This window comes from Lactuca serriola, chromosome 2 (genome assembly GCF_051521515.1).
Source record: "Lactuca serriola cultivar US96UC23 chromosome 2, Lser_US96UC23_V15, whole genome shotgun sequence".
NCBI lineage: Eukaryota > Viridiplantae > Streptophyta > Magnoliopsida > Asterales > Asteraceae > Lactuca > Lactuca serriola.
This window is the reverse complement of record NC_136409.1, coordinates 237652140-237674688: the sequence shown is the minus strand read 5'-3', so window position 1 is coordinate 237674688 and position 22549 is coordinate 237652140.

The window sequence follows — 22549 nt, the reverse complement described above, 5'->3', positions numbered from 1 at the left end:
TTACCTTGAAATGAAGCCTCAACCTTTGCTAAGCTCAGATCTGCACTTGAATACCACTTCTAGCCTTCCCCAATGAGCTCCTCTTCTCCTTTGCTACCTTGAAATGGCACCACCAAGCTTAGAATACTCACAAATGGCCTAAGAACGGGTGCACACTCTCTTTAGGGTTTCTCTCTGAGGGATGGTGGCTGTGAAGTCGAGCCACACATTCCTTTTATAGCCCTCCAAAAGAATTAGGGTTTTTAGGTCTGGACCGGTTACGCCCCGCGTAACCTTGGGTACGCCCAGTGTACCTGAGGGTGAATGCGTCCAAATGAAGCGCACGAGTACGCGCAGCGTACACCTTGTACGCCCAGCGTACTCGCTAATCATACAACCCTAAAAGAGAACATAATAAGGATGAAGGGATAAATAGAAGGGTACCTGGTTTTCGGGCTGTTACAGAGTAGATCTGAAAACTTCACTCCATTGGCATCATTTTAGGGTAAGCAAGTATCAAACTTGCTTAATGATTTCTTAGATCTCTTCATTTAACTTTTATGGGGTTTTTGGTCCAAGAATGTTAGCTTTTGGGAAATGGACGACCCAAGTGGGTATTCTCCCAGATCTAGGACCTTAAAGGGCTGATATGGCATAAATGTGCAAACTTTATGGCCATTGGAGCCCCATGCAAGCTCTAAGATGTCATTTTGGCCTTTTAAGCCCCAAAAGACCATGCATGGAGTTAAAGGCAGAAACTTTACGTGTTCAAATGATGTCTAGGGTCTAGATCTCAGTTTGTATGCCTTAGTTCGAAGTATATGTTTGGAATAAATACGAGATGACGAATGCAGAATATCAAGAACCATAAAGAATCAATCACCAACATATGCAAGTAATCTGATAAAAGTTTTTATTGTATTGATTATGAGATGAACATACAGAGAAAACCCTAATCTGGTCAAAAGCTTGTACCAAAAGTTAACCTAATGATTATTTATAGGGAACAATAAATATATACCATAAATATAAACTCTATGCCTTAAAATAAAACCAATGCCTTAGAAGAGCTCGATTAAGAACTTCTACTGTAAAGGCACCATAGGGAATCATAAAATGATTAACCCTAAAAAGGCTTCCCTAAATAACCCAATATGTCATATCAGTTTCAATATCTCAAATACTCAACAATCTCCCCCCCCCCCCCCCCTAGACGTTGAAACTAATGAAGATCACGATTTCCGATGATCATGGAATTTCTCCCCCTAAATTGTGAGACTCATTAGCACATGGGGTCTTCAAAGCCAGAGAAATAAGAATAATATTCCAAATATGAACTCCCCCTTAAATAATCATCACTCCCCCTTGAATCTTCAACAAATACGATGGGGAGAATTCGGAAAGTTAAGAAGAATCACCAACAATCTTCAAACCCCGTCAGATATGATGAAACAAATTCTTTTGGAATATCCCCAATTCACAAAAATTAAAACCAGAAAAATAACAAAAATAATTTTGTATTTTTCGATTTTTAAATTTAGACAAAAAAAATAGAAAAAGAAGCAATAATTTAGAAGGGTTTGAAAAGAATAACACCAAAGAAAAGAATAAGAATTGAAAATATTGTGGAGAGAAGGGGTAAAAGTGGTAAAATCCCAAAAGATTGAAAATAATTTTGGATATTGGGTTAAATGCGTGAAGTTCAGAAAGTCAGGGGGCAAAAGTTGAAAATATAACCCATTTTCTTCACTTTAACGCTGAAACTGTCAAAGGGGGTTAGAAACTGTCGATCTATGGAAACTGTGAGGACCGGAATTGAAAGTTGTATCATTTTCTTCGTTCAATCAGATGAAGACGCTTCTTTGACTTCTAAAAGTCAAAATTGTGTGAACAAACCTCAAACGTATTAGATACGCAGTGAATCAGACGAGCAACGAATTCGAACTCAAATAAATTCCGATCGAGACCTATTCCCAGTTTTTATTCCGAGACCATATCCAATTCCGATCAACAAGTAAATTTCGATTGCTTAAATTTAGAACTCGATTTTGAAGCATTGAAAGTCCGATTGCAAGTTTTAACAAGTCTGAATCACGATGGACTCCAATTTGGCAATTTCGATTCTGAATGATTGCTATGGAATTCGGATTTTGTTTGTTAATCCCATTTTCCATTTCGATTTTGTTTTTGAAATCCAATTCCAAATCTTTAATCCCAGAACTCCAATCGATTTCAACATAGAGGCTTGAAATCCGATTGCAATCTCATGAACAGCTCCAATCGATTGTGAGATTGTGACATTCAATTCCAATCGATTTCGACTTTGAAGCGTGATATTCCGATTTTGATTTCATTCCAACACAAAAATTCCGATTGAGACGACCAGGAGAGTCCATAACCATGATTTTGAAGGTCCGATTGTGGTTAGTAAAAACGATTCCAGTGCGAGCATAACTCCCGATTGCAGTCTTAGAAAGCCAATTTTGAATCCAGTTCTAAAAATTCCAGTCTCAGTTTCGTTTTTGGGTCTTGAGGCGAGAGACGAACTCTCTCATCTGTGACTTTCGCGTTTGTGATCTTTTCGTTTTGATTTGCAACTGTAAACCATCAAGTCATGAACACGAACCTGTAGATGTAGATGAGGAGGCGAACTTAATCCTCTCGCTCCGAATCAATTGTGCATGAACCGAAAGCTCTCAGGTTCGCTTCAATTTCATACCCAAAGCGAAATAAACCGAACGTTCGGTTCCAATTTTTGCAAGTGCGCTTCTAACTTTCGCTTTTGATCTTGAGTTTGGCTTGTTTGCTTGTGAGTTCGTTTCTTAAAGTAAGGTTCGGTTCTTAATCTTGAGTTTCGTTTGTGGTTGAGACTTTAGCTTCTTGTTTGTTAATTGTTGATTGAGAATCAAAACTTCAAATGCGAACAAAGAGCGACAACAATGGTACTGACGTTCACTTGTAAAATTGAAATTTTATAACAAAGTTATGAATTTGGCCCCTAGAGAAACAGCGAAGTAACACATTCAGCCCTTTACATCTTCTTCATTGCTAAGAACCGAAACCTCTATTGACAATAAATCCGAAAGCAACCCCTTTTGTTACAGTAAACTGACATTTCCATATCACTTTATGCTGTAATGTCAGATTGCGGCCTTCTTTTTGTAGGGAAATTACTTTTTCACCCACTTTTTCAACCTTTTAAGTCTTTTGTCATTTCTAACAATTAAAAAGTCAATACAATTGATTTCTTCAACACACTTTCACATCTTTGACTAAATCTTCACCAGATTTCACCAAAATTTGCCCCCCCCCCCCCCCCCCCCCCTTTTTTTTATAAAGGACAAAACTTTTATGGAACTTTTGGTACCCATTTAAGGTTCAACATTGAAGTTCGTTTCTTGCAAACCCATTTATTTGAAGAATATCTATCATCCTCTGAAAATAATACCCGTTTCTTAGTTGGAAAACAAAAATTTCCAAAAAATTCATTGAACCAACCAAATTCTCTTTTCTTTTCCTTCCAACTTCTAACATTTTTAACTGAAGAAAAATGAGAATCAAAGATTCTTTGAACATGCTTGACTTCAACTTTCTCAACTTTTTCACAAGCATTGGGTACTTGTACCTTGGGCATCCAAACTTTCTTCATTTTACTCTTGTTCTTTCTCTTCTTCTTCCTTTTCTTATTTCTAGGTTTCAGAAACAAATTTCTAATCTGAACAACCTTTTCATCTTTCTGAATTTGATCATTAGAAGACTTTGACACACAAAATTTTGGAGTTTGATAAATCTGAATTTCTTGAAGCATTGGCTTTCTGCAAGGAATTATTCCTTCAAAAACATCTTCAGAACATAAAGAATCACCTGTTTGAGTTCCAATAGAACAAAATGTCTTTACTTTCATGGCTTCCAAAGATTTTCTTTGAGATTCATCTTCAGAACAACTAGATTCGGAATGTAACTCTTCTGAAAAACATGAGCCACTTGACTCCCCCTCAACAAGAACATCTGGAGTTACTTTTTCTTCAGAAACTTGGAGAACAACATGAACTTCTTCTTTTTCTTTTCAGCCCTCTTCATCTTCAACATTTGTTTATTTTCTCGATCTAAATGTTCATATATAATACGAAATTGTTCTACTATCCTATCATTCTCTCTTAACTCACGGTAATTAATAGATGAGTATTTAGATATATTCTTATCAACAAGAAGATAATACAACTCATGAATATCATTCAACATAGATCGACCACTGATTTGAAACATGGTCACTTTGTTAACACCATAGTTTAGTAACCTTTAATCCAAGTTCTAAAATGGAGTTAAACAATAAATTCGTTTTATCCATTAGATCTTCAACAAATGATAGAACTTGAAGAGAGAGAAACCTCAATTATTAGGAATAAATCCAAGATGACGAATACGGAATATCAAGAACAATCAAGAATCAATCAGCAACATATGCAAGTAATCTGATAAAGGTTTTTCTTGTATTGATTATGAGATGAACGTACAGAGAAAACCCTAATATGGTCAAAAGCTTGCACCAAAAGTTAACCTAATGATTATTTATAGGGAACAATAAATATATACAATAAATATAAAATCTATGCCTTAAAATAAAACCAATGACTTAGAAGAGCTCGATTAAGAACTTCTACTATAAAGGCACCGTAGGGAATCATAAAATGATTAACCCTAAAAAGGCTTCCCTAAAAACCCAATATGCCATATCAGTTTCAATATCTCAAATACTCAACAATATATATGGCTTTTGGATCAAGATCTAGATCTTGAAGAATTTGGGTTTGAGCTAAATCCATTAAAGGAAGCTAGTAATGGGTAAAGTTGGAAACTTTACCCTTAAAAGGACATTTTCAGTGTGTAGAAGAAGTGTGGAGTCCAAATTTGGAGGATAGGAGCTTAATCTATTAAGATCTCTCAACTGACTGAAGAACTCGTCAAGTCCGTAGAGGAACTCGACGAGTTGGGTTGAAATGTCCCGATTCTATAAAGGCAAAACTCAACAAGTTCAAGGATAGCTCGACGATTAGGATGGGAAAGTCCTGATACCATGGATAGGAGGAACTCGACAAGTTGTGAAAGAACTCGACGATTTGGATAGGAGGACCAAAGGGGAGGCCAACACTCAAATATGCTAGGCAGTTACCGGTTGAAAGAGACCAAAGGGGAGGCGAGCACCCAGATATGCTAGGCTGTTACTATTTGAAAGAGAACGAAGGGTAGGACAACTGTTGGGTTTTGAGCAATCTAACACTTCCTAAGTGTGCATGAAACCCTAATAAACCTTGGATCTATGTTTTCTTCTAAAATACATGCAAATAATAATTTCCAAGGTTTCTTCCTAACTAGCATAGCATAAGGATTATGAATCATAAAAGTACTAGTAGAAATACATACCTTTTGATGATGGTTGATTGTTTGGAGTTTGAGAGCCAAGCACCAATAGTGTGAATGCCTCAAATGGAATCACAAATCACCACAAACACTTGGAAAACTTTAAGAGAGTGTATACACACATAGAAAATCGGCCACACACACAAAACCACACTAGTGGCTATTTCATGCAACATAAGCATGCTTATATAGTGTGCATGGTTAGGGTGAAACCCTAATAACCCATGACCTTTCCTTTTCCAAGGATCCATGGGTTAAAAGCTCCATGGATCATCCATGGACTTCCATACAAGCCTAGCCCATTAACAAATGAGTGTTAGCCCACACTATATAAAACCAATAGCCCACAATCTAATTAGTCTTCCTTTTAATCTCTAAATTAATTCATAATTAATTTAAGACTAAGACTAATTAAATAACATGACTTCATATTAATATATTATAACTTATAATATATTAATAAACATATGTGTATAACTCTCATAAAATTATCCATAAATAGTTCGGGTGAAGTGCAACCCAAATGGACCATGCCGGGTCGGGTCAAGTATATACCAAATAAGTTATGGACTTAGACACCTTATCCAACAGACTCCCACTTGGATAAGTCTAATAACTATATTTGCGTATGTTACTTCAAGAACCAACCAGCAATCGTAGCTCTCGAAAACTCTGTTGAACTATGAAGCGCCATTTTAGATAAGTGATCATATAATCCTCTGTTCTCATGATATCATCCGGACAAATACATGGAACAACGTCGTACTTATTGTCCAGCAGTTTGTTTCCCGATTTTCGATTTGTTTGACAAAGAACTTAATCGAACACATCAATTTAGTTCTGACCGGCCGGTACATAGGTCACAACAAAATCATCGAGGGGCCCAGATATCGCTTCTATTTCTAGAAGGAACAGATAAACTTTGACTCATATGCTTGTTCTACTACTTGTTGAATTATACACAAAGGCACGTTTTATAACATCAAGTTACTGATGCGTTTACGTGCAATCAATGCACAACCAACTCATAGGTAACAACTCATATCTCTAGGTTTGAAGATTTATATGATATTACCGTCTCACAATCACTCGAGATAAATTCCATGAAGTGATACAAGTGAGCGTGGGTTTAATCCAATACTCATAACTTATGAGCACTCATGAATGTTGTAGCAACCATTGCTATGACTAAACCCATTTAGCCATCTACAAACTCGATTCATGACAGTCATGATTCATACCTACTTCCAACATATGAATGACTGTGGAGTGTTTAAATAACTTAGTCATTCGGAAAGAATAACCTAGCTATTTAGGAAGTCAAAACATGCAAAGTGAAACACAATAATAATCGAATCCAATATGGTCTCAGAACCCTTTTGAATATAAATAGAACCACCTTTTATTTATCACCATATTGATTACACATTATTCATTGTATAATGTTTCAAACAATCAACTTAAGACTTGAATAAAAACAACAGTCGTCCCATGCTCCTAGCATGTACACTTTGTTTTTCTAAACAATAGTTATGCCATACTCCAAGTATGCACACTATGTTTGTCTATGATCCTTACATTGTGATGTAGATCAATTGAACACGATTCCATTGATACTCATTTCACAATCCCAAATCCTTATTGTAAATGTGAGAATCCCCGATTCCTATCATTTACCAAAAAATCTGTTAGATTTTAAACTTTTATGCAATGTTCCTCTTGTAATGATTATGCACAAAGTCACCAAAACCTTGTCACTAGTCATTACAGAGTATTCCAAAGAAGGTCAACTTCTATGGAACGAAAGTCTTATATTCAAAGTACATTGCTTTGAACATCCTTCTTGCATTAAGGTTTTTCTAATCTTACATAGATTGAATAACTTCCACCTATGGAGACATTTCCATAGTCCCATTTTGACTATCACTTCCGAACAAGAGTTACTTCTTTTCAGAATATATCAATATGGTCCTTTCCGACATCATACTTCCAACTTTCCCTGAGCAACCAATCTTTGGCGAACCTCAGATTGTCCTCGACAATTGCTTAATCACTTTAGTCATATCCAGTTCTAGACTTTTCCCTTCTCAATGCCTTAAGCATTTGGAAAATTTAGAAAAGATGAATATTATAGCACATGCAATCGATCCTATATCCGAAGCATATGGGACACGATTCATGATGTTTAACATAAAGACATGATACTAGACCAGTCTTTTGCTACAATATTTTTTATTTGCCATGTTTTCAAAATTTAACTATGAAGAGGGATGCCGTAATCATAATCGAATTTTGAAAACGCAATATATAGAATTTCTTCAAGTTGAACCATTCCAACATAAAATTGATATATATATATATATATATATATATATATATATATATATATATATATATATATATATATATATATATATATATATATATTCTTGACTAAAGATGATTAAAATCTCAATCTAAGCTTTAGAATTGAAATGAAGTATAATTTCCTCTCCCTTAATTATAGCAAAACAACTTTTCAACCCCTGCAACTTCACGAATTGAAACTTTGTTTTCTATAATTAACATTGATAACTTGCAACACTAAACGTAATAATCATGCTCCCACTAACATGATGATTATCAGCATAACACTTATGCTCCCACTAGCTCTGACATATTTCCAGAAATTTGCTGGACTTCTGAAATTTCGATTCATACACCCTTTCTTAGATAGCTCACATGTGTGTCTAAACAATATTCAGGACTATGAAAAGGGATGTTGTAATCATAGTCTCAATTGCTTAGGCATTTGCCATTTCTCACAAGTCCATGTTAGTGTGCCGGTTAACCACACGCGCTCCACTAACGACTTTTGAAAATGCAAATAACACAATTGATATCTATGTAAAATCTACTTAGTGAAAGCGTTTCCTCACCATCATTTTCATGAATCGGAGAGAAACTTATGACACTTAGATTTTATAGTGTATGAGTTCCTATCCATGTGAATTTGTCAAAACCATAATCACAAGATAAGGTTAGTGACAAATTCAGCCTTACATGGATTAAACTTGTTCAATCTTAGTTTCTTGTCACCTTGGTAGCACAAGGCCCACCAATGCTTCCAAGTTGAACTCTGATAACTCACATGCAAATTCAACTTATTAGAAGTAGGTACAGAAACAAGAATTATGTCAACACGATAGGTTGCAAACCTTAAGTTGTGTGCTACTGATAAATTACAGGTTTTACTCTTGATTAAATCTTGAAACTCTTTCGGGATCTTTAAGGCTCCCACTGTCCCCTTGATATATAAGTTTCCCCAGTCAAGAACCATTCCTTGACAAAACAAATATTCAAGGGACAATGCGGATTCTTATTAACACTTCACACAATTGGTCTTAGTTGTTCTTTGTCTCATCCAAGACATCACAACTTACCAATCTCAAATGTACAAGAGTAGAAAACATTTTACTCTTACATTTGACTAGTGTTAATAAATCTTCCTTTATGTCACTCAAGGTTACAATCTTGGAGTATGACTCTAAGAATTGTTTTCGAACGAAGTATGACTCATCTTCTTGATTTTAACCAATCCAACAATTCATGACCTCTTTTCTTATCCATAACAATGCACTAAGACGTCCTTAGAGTATGAATGTGTGATATGGTTTCATAATCATTAAGATGATCATGAAATACGATACTAAAGTACTCTCCCATCCTTTCAGATTTGAGAAACTTTTGTCTTTCTGCCTAATTTGATTCTTCTCATTTGTTTTGTCATACATTGTAACCTTTCCAATGTTACCGAATTATACTTAACCTTATAAGTATAATCATATTTGCTAATCTTCAGTAAATCATGACAAATCAATCTTTGTGGTGGACCTTGACCAGCACACACCCAATGTACCTAATTCCTTAGTCCTTCAATTGACTCACATATACATGTGATCAAAGAATTAGTCTTTATTTTCAAAGATGAAAATTCTCATTCATCATACAATACAACTTGTATGATTCCAAGTTTCTGTCCAATTGAAACTTGGGTGATGAAAAACTTTCTTCATTTGGTAAATTCAGACACTACCACAAATGAAAGAATCAAATCCACTTTCCAATATTGCTATTACTGGAAACATATAAGCAACAATTTTCCACAGATGCCATTGTAAGGATATTTTTAAAATAAATAAAATTAAAAACCTTTTTTTTCTTTTATTTTAAAACTTTACGGAAAAACTTATCCTTACAATCCACATGAAAACCTTGTTGTTATCTATTCATAAGCAATATATTATAACTCTTAAGCAACGGCTCAAAATTCTGATTGCCAAACCATGCGATCGAAACCCACCTTTGCAATCAGAATCAACATATACTTACTTTAAGCTTCCTATCTTTTCTTTGATTCTTAAAAACATCAACATGTGACCCATTCACATTATGTAATAAGAATCTCCAAATAGAAACTTAATAGAGTTAGATAGTGGACTTTACCCGAAGTAGAGTCAAACCTCTTGACTTGATCAACCTTATGACCTTTCAGGTGAATAGGGCAGCTTCGCAACCAATGCCCCTTCCTTTGGCAACAAAACACATGGACCCTTTGGTAATGGCACATGAGACTATCTCAGACTTAGCCTTTCTGTTTACCATTTGGTCAACTGAGTTGACTATGGCCGATCCCTTTCTTTTGGGAAGAGAAATGATTTTCTAGATATCCAATGCTACCATTGTCAATGTCCATTTAAGACTTGGGAAGTTGTTCTTTTAATCAAATTTGCTTTACTGGTGTTCCAAGTCATTGCTGATTCCACAACACCAAGCAAATAGATAACATCATGGAGCGTCATGTCATAGTCTGTCTCATAGTAGTCCCAAAGAGACCCACTATGTTACTAAGAAAGTGATTGAACATCCAACTTTCACGAGACTTTGACACCCAACTCTCCCGGCTTGTCAATATGTGAGTTTATCTCCAAGATGTGAGCACACATAGACTATGCTTACCAATAGGGATTGAGTGACTTTAAACTTTTCAAGAACTTGTGGGTGAGGGAGAATAATTGGAGGAGGTGGAGGAAGTGAAGCATGATGTTGAGGGACACCATCTTCAAGAGATTTGGGAAGATCATAGTTGTCTGAACCAGACATCTATAATGGGAGAAAATCAAGTTAGTTGATTCAAAGTCCTTAATATAACACCCAATATGAAATATTAAGGCTAGGACCCAACACAATATTTTATAATTTGGAAGAGGGATGCCGTAATCCAAGCTATAAAATATTTGAAGGTAGGCGAATGACGATTTACCAATTTCCACCATGAAAAACGAAATAATTTATTAGGTTTTAATTGGATTTGAAATTCCTAGATCTTTTGAGATTCATTGAACTTTTCAATGGCATGTTTCAATCTCGAGTATGCCCTCTCAAATTTTGTGACTGGGATGCCGAGGATCACAAAACAAGGTGTGAATAACCATACCAATTCACTTGGTACCCTTAATATTATCATCTAATCAATGTGTCGGTTAACCACACACGCTCCATTGATCTATGACAAACATTAAGTCACCCTTCGTGATCCTTACTAGTCCAAGTTAGTGTGCCGGTTAACCACACACGCTCCACTAACGACTTGGTAAGGTACAAAGTGTGAATTCCATGGGCTAGCACCAAATTCACATTTTTCCTAAAGTAACTAAGATTGGGAATTAAATAAAACATTTAGTTACTTTATAATATTCATCATACTTAATGATAATTTATAAGTCCTTGTCATACCCGTTCGGCTAATGACCCTCCACCAGTCAAGCAAGCGGTGGGTGAGAGTGGACACCCATTAAGTTGCCATTTTATAGGCAACAAGCTTATACCCACCTTATAGACCGGCTTCGTGAATGAGGCCTACTAACGGTAAAACGACTTGTTCTTATACATATATATAATAATTAACCATTAATCTTATAATAGTATAAGGGTAGAATTTTAACTTTTAAAACTTCTAGGGTATGGAATTAAAGTTTGTGTGAGACTTTACAAATTCCAAAACTTGAGGGCAAGTTTTGAACAATTCATAAACTTTTGGATATTCATAACTTATGAGTTTTAATTAAGTGTTTAAAACTTTTAATGAAGAGTCTCTTGGAAATCCATAACTTGAGGACAAGTTATGAAGTCCATAAAAGCATTTATTAGAAAAACTCTTCTAAAGTGTAACTTATGACTTCTTAATGGATGAATTTTGTCTTGGACTCGTCGAGTCCCTTCATGGACTCGGTGAGTCTGCTGTGCAGACAGCACATAAACTTCAATTTTCAGCAATTTGCATCAAGTATTCAAGAAAACAAGCCTAGGCTCTGATACCACTGTTGGGTTTTGAGAAATCTAACACTTCCTAAGTGTGCATGCAACCCTAATAAACCTTGGATCTATGTTTTCTTCTAAAATACATGCAAATAATAATTTCCAAGGTTTCTTCCTAACTAGCATAGCATAAGGATTATGAATCATAAAAGTACTAGTAGAAATACATACCTTTTGATGATGGTTGATTGTTTGGAGTTTGAGAGCCAAGCACCAATAGTGTGAATGCCTCAAATGGAATCACAAATCACCACAAACACTTGGAAAACTTTGAGAGAGTGTATACACACATAGAAAATCGGCCACACACACAAAACCACATTAGTGGCTATTTCATGCAACATAAGCATGCTTATATAGTGTGCATGGTTAGGGTGAAACCCTAATAACCCATGACCTTTCCTTTTCCAAGGATCCATGGGTTAAAAGCTCCATGGATCATCCATGGACTTCCATACAAGCCTAGCCCATTAACAAATGAGTGTTAGCCCACACTATATAAAACCAATAGCCCACAATCTAATTAGTCTTCCTTTTAATCTCTAAATTAATTCATAATTAATTTAAGACTAAGACTAAGTAAATAACATGACTTCATATTAATATATTATAACTTATAATATATTAATAAACATATGTGTATAACTCTCATAAAATTATCCATAAATAGTTAGGGTGAAGTGCAACCCAAATGGACCATGCCGGGTCGGGTCAAGTATATACCAAATAAGTTATGGACTTAGACACCTTATCCAACAACAACACCCAAATACGCTAGGCTTTATGTGATTATATGGTATATGGTATGATGGGTGGGGGGGGGGGGGAACGCACTAAGCTTTGTGCTTACGGTTTTTCAGTTTTGGTTTCAGGTACTTCTTTTTCAAAGGGAAATAGAGTCGGCATGACTGCAACGCATCACACCACTATTTTCTGCACTATGATGTTCTTGGGATTTGTACTATGACATTATTATGATTTGATTTGAGACATATGACTTATGAGTTTTTTAATGCGTTTTGAGCAAAACATACAATCCTAAGTGTGCATGCAACCCTAATTGAATTGGATCTAGGTTTTCTCTAATTGAACATGCAACTTGAACACAAAATAAGAAACCCTAGGTTCTATGTATTATAATCAAATCCACACACTAGGGATTAAAATACATACCTTCATTGTTATATTGTAATAACAATCTAAAAACCTTGCTTGAAAAACCTTAGGTAGCAAGCGCCACAAGTGTCGCACCTCTAATTGCTCACAAAAAAAACTAGCAACCAAGGATTACTATGGAAAGGGAGAAGGGAAGTGGAAAATTCGGCTCTAAGCCTTTATTGGAGTGCATAGGACGAAATCCAATCCTATAGGGGTTTATAAAGGTGATAAGGAAGGTTTAGGATAATGAAAGTGTAATTTAGATAACCCTAATCCCTTAACTTCCTCCCTAAGGCTTCCAAGGCACCCTTAGAACCCAAGGAAACCATAAAAGCATCTAGATTTCTTTCCCCACTCTAAGGGAGATTCTAGAATTCTCAATGCACAACTATTGAACATTGTCACCTTTAGTCCCTACAGTTTCTATTAATTCCTTTAATCCGAAAATTAACTCCAAGTTAATTTATGATTAATATTAATTAAACTATATGATTACTAATTAATATTTTATTCACATAATACATTATTTAAATCATTTATTTTGATTTCAAATTAATTTATCAACCAAGTAATAAATTAATAAATCATTCTTCTCTCTGTAACAGTCATCATATTCCATTGCCAGGTTTGAAGGCAACCCAATAGTACGCACTAATTTTAATATTTATAATCTAACAAACTTAGACTATCTATGCACTTATAGGCAGTGTACCTAGTCAGATTACAGTATAGCTTAGGTAAGTCGGGTGTAGATCACAGGGAACGGTGGATTAATTTAATATATTTGATTATAGGTTACATGTTACACGAAAAGAATAAAGAAATAAATATCAAACTAACAATTAATTAATTACTCTCGATAAACTAACAAGAAAGCAAATCTCTTCAGGTACTTTGGTTTAGACAAATTACACCTTAAAAACATAGACAATTGCATACACAAATTCATTTATTCATGTTCACCGATTCCTAAAATGATTAGATTCACGTTCACTATAACTAATCTTTTAGCAAACAAGTCAATTTAAACAGTGATCAATTGATTAAAATAACATGCTTCCTAGTGTTCAGTTCGTATCGAGCAAGACTTGTAAATATAGTTAATCAATTTAGACATTTAATTAACCTCTTGTTGATGGTCATCAAACAAGGCTCACACGTTAACTTTCTTATTCTCAAGTTAATCCTAGTTTCACATTCGTTATTTCTAGACTTATAATCTCGATGGTCATCAAGAATCATAAGAGACAAGCAAATCAAGCAGATGTTCATGCAACTTAAGTCACTTAACAATTAACAGAAAATAATCATCATTAACACATAAGGGTCTTTTAACAAGCTTGGCAAGATAAATTAAACATAAATAAACAATTCAATATAGCAATTAGTCTAATAATCAAAGCTTCATTCAATCATAAACACAAAGTAAAAGGTTTTTACACCCAAATCAGAAACTAAATACAGGAAAATACCACAATGGAATGCTAAACATGGTCACGTTAACAATCCATATGATTACCGACATGTATCCGCTCTCCGATCCTTCCGATCTCCGCTCCCGTTAGCTTAACGGCCTTCCGGACGCCTTCTACACCCTCAAAACGGCTTAACAGAAGTTAAATATCGACTAAACTAAGTTGTAAGTCGAATCCCCCCTCCTGGTTAGCTGAAAATCGACTTTTATAGCCTTTGTAGCCGACTTACGTATGTTGGGCGTACGTAGGATTACGCGGGGCATACTAAGGATAATTACGCGATCAAGTTTATCCGATGCCACTATGGAGCTTCTTTTGGAATTCTTCACTTCCTTGATAATTTGATCTTTGATTTCTTTGAATTCACCACCTTATTTGAATTGATTTCTGGTATCTTCAACTTTTTGGATTTCTTCAGAATTTTGATCTTTTGATCTTCACTTTATTTGCTCCAAAATTCTTCAAACTTTTTTTCTTTCGTAATTCTTTTTCTTTTTTTTTTCTCACATGTAACTCACTTTTTCTCACTCAAAACCTACATGCTTAAGCAGAGGCGCTCAACCTCAACCTTTATTGGTTAATGATAATAATTTTCCTGGATACATTTCAGGTTTAGGCTGCTAAACATATTGCATCCCTCAAACCAAGCGGGGTTGTGTTTTTGTTCCATGATTTCACTAGGGAAGCCACAAATGCACTATAACGTATATTGGCTCAACTAAACATTTGAGTTCTCATCGGATTATTTCATACAATATTAGCAAAATTTTAAATTATCACTAGATTTTTCTAAATTAAACTATTATTTCAAGTTTTCAAAATTTTAAATTTTTAAATTTAATTTACTTTTACCGACCCCCTACCCCACACTTATTTCATACAATGCCCTCATTGTATGCTAAAACAAATTAAGAACATAAAAAGGGAGAAAAAGGAACAGACTCCCCTGGGTAGTTGTGGCGAGATCGAATGGGGCTGCTACAAGTTGCTCCAAATATTACTGAAAGACTGAAAACCGGAACTGCTGCTTCTGAATTTGCCGAAAAATAAAATCAAGACCGCCATCTTCAAAAATGTGGTGCAAAAGATTGCAAACAAACGCAATGTGTAATAGCCATGACGTGGGAAAGTGTCGACCACGTCGTCTCGTCAAGAATGACATCCTCTTCTCGCAATGAAAATCTCCCCCACAACATAGGAAAGTGTCAACCATGTCATGGCAGCCGAGATGATACGTCTTCCTCGCGTCAAAATAAAACTCTATGGTGTGGGAACTACTCATCGATATCATAAGAGTCAGAACATCGTAAAAATGCCAATCTTCAAACGATCGCTCACAAAATAAATATGCACCCCACACTTATGACAAATTGTGGGTCTTGACTATAATCTTCAACTTACACACGACTCTCTCTAGCAACAGTCGGACCTAGCTGATGAACTTACTGCCAACTTTCTAAGGGCGAAAATTTTGCAGAAATCTAAACAACCAAAGAGCATCAACATGGAAAACAAAAATAAAACAAACTAAATTAACGTTTAATTACATACCAAATACTAAAAAAAACTAAACTAAACTAAAAATAACAAAATAAATAAAATAAAAAGGATCACTCATCATCTCCATCATCATGTGGCTGTGTCCCAGAAGTACCGGCCCCATCAAATCGTGACTGGAATGGTGGTGGGTATGGAACCGAATACTGAAACCCCTGGTGGGCAAAGAATGCATTCAACGCATCACCATACCACCGTTGTGATGGGTTTTGGTCATAAGACATCCTATGTGCTCATACAAACCCTAATGCTTGGATCTAGGTTTCTCTATTGTACATGCTTTGAATCCAAGACTATAAACCCTAATTCTAGCATATGGAAATCAATATTAACATATAATTAGGTTTAAGATATTACCTTGATTGTTATTTAGCAATAACAATCCCAATTCCTCCTTGAATTGACTTTGGAAGGCTTAGAGTCACAAGTGTCACTCCTCTAATGGCTCACAAACACCATAAGAAAGAGGATGAAGAGGAGAGAGGATGGAGGCTGCCAAAACCATGTGAAAACCCTAGAAGGTTGCTTGTCCACGTTTTTGAGCCTTAAGGGTTCTATATATAGTGAGGCTATTAGGGTTATCTAACAAGGAAACCCTAATTTGGTTGCTTAAGCCCTAAGCAACCCATAGACTCCTTTAATCAAGCCCATGGACGATTTCCTTATGGGTTTCCCCATAGAATTCGTCCACCTCTTGATTCAAGGCAATCCATGGCCCAAATTGCAATTATCTTATAATTACAATTCCAGTCCCTTAAGTTTAATTAATCTCTTTTAGTCACAAAACTAATTACCAATTAATTATTGACTAATATTAATTAAACAATATGATTTCTCCTTTAATATATTATTCCCATAATATATTAATAAATCATATTTAATCCTTTCTCTCCATAATTCATCCTATCAAGTTGCTTTGGTGAAGGCAACCCAAAAGGACCATGCACCATCGGGTCAAGTACATACCAAAATATTTATGGAGTTAGACACTAATCCAACAGTCTCCCACTTGGATAAGTCTAACAACTATTCTGCGTATGACTTCGGATCCCGATCTGCAATCGTAGCTTTCCAAAGCCGCTGTCAACTCTGATCATATCAAATACGCGTGTCCTTAGATAAGGGGTCATATATTCCTCCATTCTAGATATCATATGAGATATGATTTCAAATCATTCTCTTTGTACTATATCTCGATTCCCGATTTATGACGACTGACTAATTGAACAAATCAAATTAGCCCTAGCCCGGCCGAGCATTTACGTTTGTCATCACTAAATCATCGAGGGGCCCAAATATATCGCTTTTATCCTACGTTGGATAAAAGGAACGGATAAACTTTGATACAATGCTTGCTTGTACTCACGCACCGAATCACACACAACAATATGTTTTATAACACCAAGTTACTGGTGCGTTTACATATTATCAATGTGTAACCGATTTGCAAGATACAACTCACACATCTCGGTTTCAAGAATATAAGATGTTACCGTCTCACCAATCATTCGTGATACAATTCATGGAGTGATCCAAGTGAGCGTGGGTTTAATCCAATGCTCAAATCATATTCGTAAGCACTCATGAACGTTGCAGCAAACATTTGCTTATGTCTAATACTTTTCTAGACAATCCACACACCAATTCACGACAGTCTTCATTCATATCTACTTCCAACATATGAACGATTGTGGCCCGTTTGAATAATTCGATTATTCTTAATAAACTCAATTATTCTGGAAGTCAAAACATGCAAATGTGAAACACAAGAATAATACTAATCCCATATGGCCTCAACCCTTTGAGCATAAATAAAACACCTTTTATTTATCACCATATTGATTACTCATTATTTGTAGTTTCGGGTAATCAACTTCTTACTTGAATTACAACACTTGTCCCATGCTCCTAGCATGCACACAATGTTTACCTATGGTTCTTACTTTGTGAAATAGATCATATTGAACACATTTCCAATCATTCTCATTTCTGAACTCCAAATCCTTTTTCCATAAGTTAAAGAATATCAAATTCTTGCTACTTATAGAATATGCTAGATTCTAACATTCTATGCAACTTATCCTTTCGTAATGTCACTGCACCAAAGTCACAAAGACTATTGCCAATGATATTACAAAGTCCTCTATCGGAGATTGTTACAAGACAATTCCATAGACGTGATGTCTCTCACTCAAAGTACATTCTTTGAACATCCTTTTGCATAGAAGTTTCTAATCAAATCATAGACTTCTCAATATTCAATTCCCAATATGGACACACTTCCATATGTTCCATATGACAACTCATTCTTAATAGAATCTTATCTATTCGTAATGATGTCAATATGGTCCATCCAATATGGAAACATTTCCATATTTTCCAATACTATACTTCCAACTACTCACAAGCGACCAATCCTCGTCGAACTTGGATTGTCCTTTGATAGTTGTTTAATTATTTTAGTCTAAACTGATTCTAGTCCTTTTTCCCTCTAAATGTGCTCGACATTTGGAAAATTTTAGAATGGTCAAACATTAAAGCATTTGCAATCGATCCTATACCCGAAGCGTATGGGACACGACGCATAATGTTTTATTTGCTATGTTCTCAAAATTCAAATAGTGAAGAGGGATGCCGTAATCATAATCGAAATTTTAAGAACACACTTTGTACCTTTGACTAAATTTTATTAACATTTCTCAACCTAAACCTTTAGATTTGAAATGAAGCATAATATTCTCTCCCTTAATTATAGCAAAACAACTCTTCAACTATTGCGACTTTGCAAAGTATGACTCATGTTTTCTATAATTAATATTGCTAACCTTGCAATACTTTCCGTAATAATCATACAATCATAACATTTATGCTCCCACTATCATGATGATTATTATAAAACATAACACTTATGCTCCCACTAGCTTCGACATGTATTCATAAACATCTTAACTTCCAGAAAGACAATACTTATTGAATTTCTTAAGTTCATGTTTCTAATACTTAGTGCTTTGATAATCTTTTATCAAGGCTTCTTGAACTTATACACCTTTGCCTTCGATAGTTCATATGTGTGTCTAAACAATTAAGACTAATTGCCAAACCTTACAATTCAAATTATGGAAAGGGATACTGTAACCATAATCGAATTCGAGAATGCAATTTTACAATCACTATCTTCTTAAATCTTTCTTAGTGAAAGCATTTCCTCACAATCATTTTCATGAATGAGGAAATCTTACGACACTTAGATCTGAGCGGTGTATGTGTTCCTATCCATGTGAATTTGTCAAAACCAAAGTTTACGACAAATTCAAACTCTTATGGATCGAACTTTCTTGATCTCGATTTCTTGTCTTTATGGTAGCACAGCTGCCCACCATGTCTTCCAAGTAGTTAAGCAGCTCACCCTTTCCTATCAATGTACCTTTCACTGATTAAGGTGCTTTGCCTTTTATGCGTTCAAAATGAGAACTCATAGAACTCACATGCATAATTAACTCGATTGGATTGGCACAGAATCAAAATAATGTCAACACGATAGGTTATAAACCTCAACTCGTGTGCTAGTGATGATTCGATAAGGTTTATTTGATTTGTTCTTGAAACCTTTCAAGACCACTAAGACTCCCACTGACTCCTTGACATATAAGATTCTCTTGTCAATAAACATTTCTTGACAAACAAATATTCAAGAGTTAGTGTAGTTTTTATCAAAACACTTCATAAATTGGTCCTAGTTGGTCTTTGTCTTATCCAAGACATCACAACTTTCCACATTTAATGAAAGTTACAAACCTTCTTAATACCTTTCACTCAATGTCACAATCTTAACTTTAAGATTTGTTATTGGAACGAAGTATGATTGACTTATTGATTTAACCATTTCTTCAATTCTTGATTCCTCTTCTTAGACATACAATTGTACTAAGACTCACTTAGAGGATCAATTGAGATATGGTTCTTAATCATTAAGACCTATCATAAAGCATAAAAGGTACCCTCCCTTCATCTTAGAATGGAGAAACTTTTATCTTTCTGCCTACTTGATTCTTCTTATTCGTTCTGCTATTGATTTAAACCCTTTAATCAATTCAGAATTACACCTAATCATGTAAGTATAATCATATTTACTAAACCTTTAGTAAATCATGACGAATATCATTGTTACTCTTATGGTGGACTTGATCAACACGCAACATTGTGTGCTCGATCTCTTAGTCCTTCACTTGACACCTTGTCAACGAATTAGTCTAATTTCCATATATGAAATTTCTCATTCATCGTGCAACCAAGTTACATGATTCCAAATTTCTGTCCAATTGAAACTTGGGCGATGAGAAAACTCTCCCTATTTGGTAAATTCTCGACATTCCATAAATAACATAATAAGAACCAAATCCATTATTGCTAATAATAGAAACATTTTAACATCAATTTTCGTACACGCCATTGTAAGGATAAATAAATAAAATTTAAAGTCAAAATTTGTTTTATTGCGGAAAAATTTGTCCTTACAATGCAATTCATTGAAAAACTTATGTTAATACATCTTTCTTAGCAATCTAACTCTAACTCTAAGTAGTAGCTTAAGAATCTAATCTTTGAGAAATGCGATCGAAATCCATTCCTTCATGGTTAGATTTTGCTCACTTCTTCCTTTAAGCTCCTTTTCTTTTCTTCGATTCTAAAAAACATCAATTGTAATCTTATCACATTATGTATTGAGAATCTAGAATAGAAGCTTAAAAGAGTTAGTCAATGGATTTTACCTAAAGCAGAACCATACGTTTTGACTCTCCCATCTCTTAGATCTCTTAGGTAAATAGTACATCTTCGTCTCCAATGCCCTTTCTCTTGGCAATAAAAGCAAATTGACTCTTTTGGAATGTGACATGGAACTACTTCAGACAGTGCCTTTCTCTTATGATCAAACTTTTCGATCATAGCATGTCTTTCGTTGCCATCGTCTATATCCATAGAGGTCTTGAAGGCAGATTCACCAATCAACTTTGCTTTTCTATTGCGCCAAACCATTGCTGATTCGGCAGCAATAAGCATACAGGTGAGATTTATAAGGGTCACGTCGTGGTTCATCATATAGTACTCTCTTACGAACTCACTATATGAGTTAGGAAGTGACTGAAGAACCCAATCAGCAGCCATTTCCTCACAGACAACGGATCCCAACATTCTTAACCTATCAATGTGTGACTTCATCCCTAGGACGTGTGCACACACCGACTTTCCTTCTTTATGTTTACTTGCCAAACGGGTTTGAGTGATCTTAAACTTTTCAATCCTTTGAACTTGTGGGTTAGGGAGAATAATTGGAGGAGGAGGAGGAAGTGAAGCATGATCTCTTGTTCCTCGATTGAATCGTGGAATATCATCTTCATGTGGAATGCTTGTTCCACGGGATTTGAGAAGACCATAGTTGTCAAAATTTGACATCTACAATACGGGAGAAAACGAATTCAAGTTAGTTGATTGATTGAGTCCTTAGCAAATCACTCAAATGAAATACTAAGGCTAGGACCCAACACAATATTCTACAACTCGGGAGAGGGATGCCATAACCCTAATTGCAGAATATTTGAAGGTAAGTGAATGACGATTCACTAATTTCCACCACGAAAAACAAAAAAGAATTTAAGTTTTAAATCTATGGAAACTCCTAGATCCTTTGAGATTCATTGAACATTTCAATGGCATGTTTAAATCTCGATATGCCCCTTTTGTTTGTGACTAGGATGCCGAGGATCACAAAGCGGGTGTGAATAACCATGCAAACTTACATGGTGCCCTCACATGTTACAGTCACCTATTCGATGTGCCGGTAAACCATACACGCTCCACCGAACTATGACAAACATTGAGTCACCCTTTGCTACCTTTGCTTAGAACCATTTAGTGTGTCGGTAAACCACACACGCTCCACTAACGTCTTCGCAAGGGCACAAAGTGTAATTTCATGGAATTGCATCAATTCACTTTTGCCTAAGTAACTAAGATTGAGAATTTTATGAAAAAATTTAGTTACTTTAATAATTCATTATACTTATAATGGAAGGTTTCGTCCTATCCTACCCGTTCGGCTAACGACCCTCCACTAGTCAAGAGTGCGGTGGGTAAGAGTGGATACCCATTCAATCGCCATTTTATAGGCAATTTCCTTAAACACCCCTTATAGACCAGCTTCGTGAATGAGGCCTACTAACGGTAAGACTGACTTTTACTCATACATATATATAATGTTAGACTTTTAATGTTATATATAGTATAGGGTGTATTTTACACTTTTAAAATATTAGGTGGTTCAATTTAACAATTATACTTTTAATTCACTTAAATTGTAAACCTAAACTTTTATGGATTTATTAAATCTCTTTAATTAAACACCTTAATTAGTTAATAAAACCATAAGGGTGTGATTTGAACTTTTTCAAAACTATACTAGAGTTTTAGAATTTAACATTCCTAATTAAACTTTTAATCAACTTTTAAATTCCAAAACTTGAGGGCAAGTTTTGAAACATTTCAACACATTAGGGTTTAGAATTTAAATATACATCAAAATTAAACCATTTAATCAAAATTTAAATTCC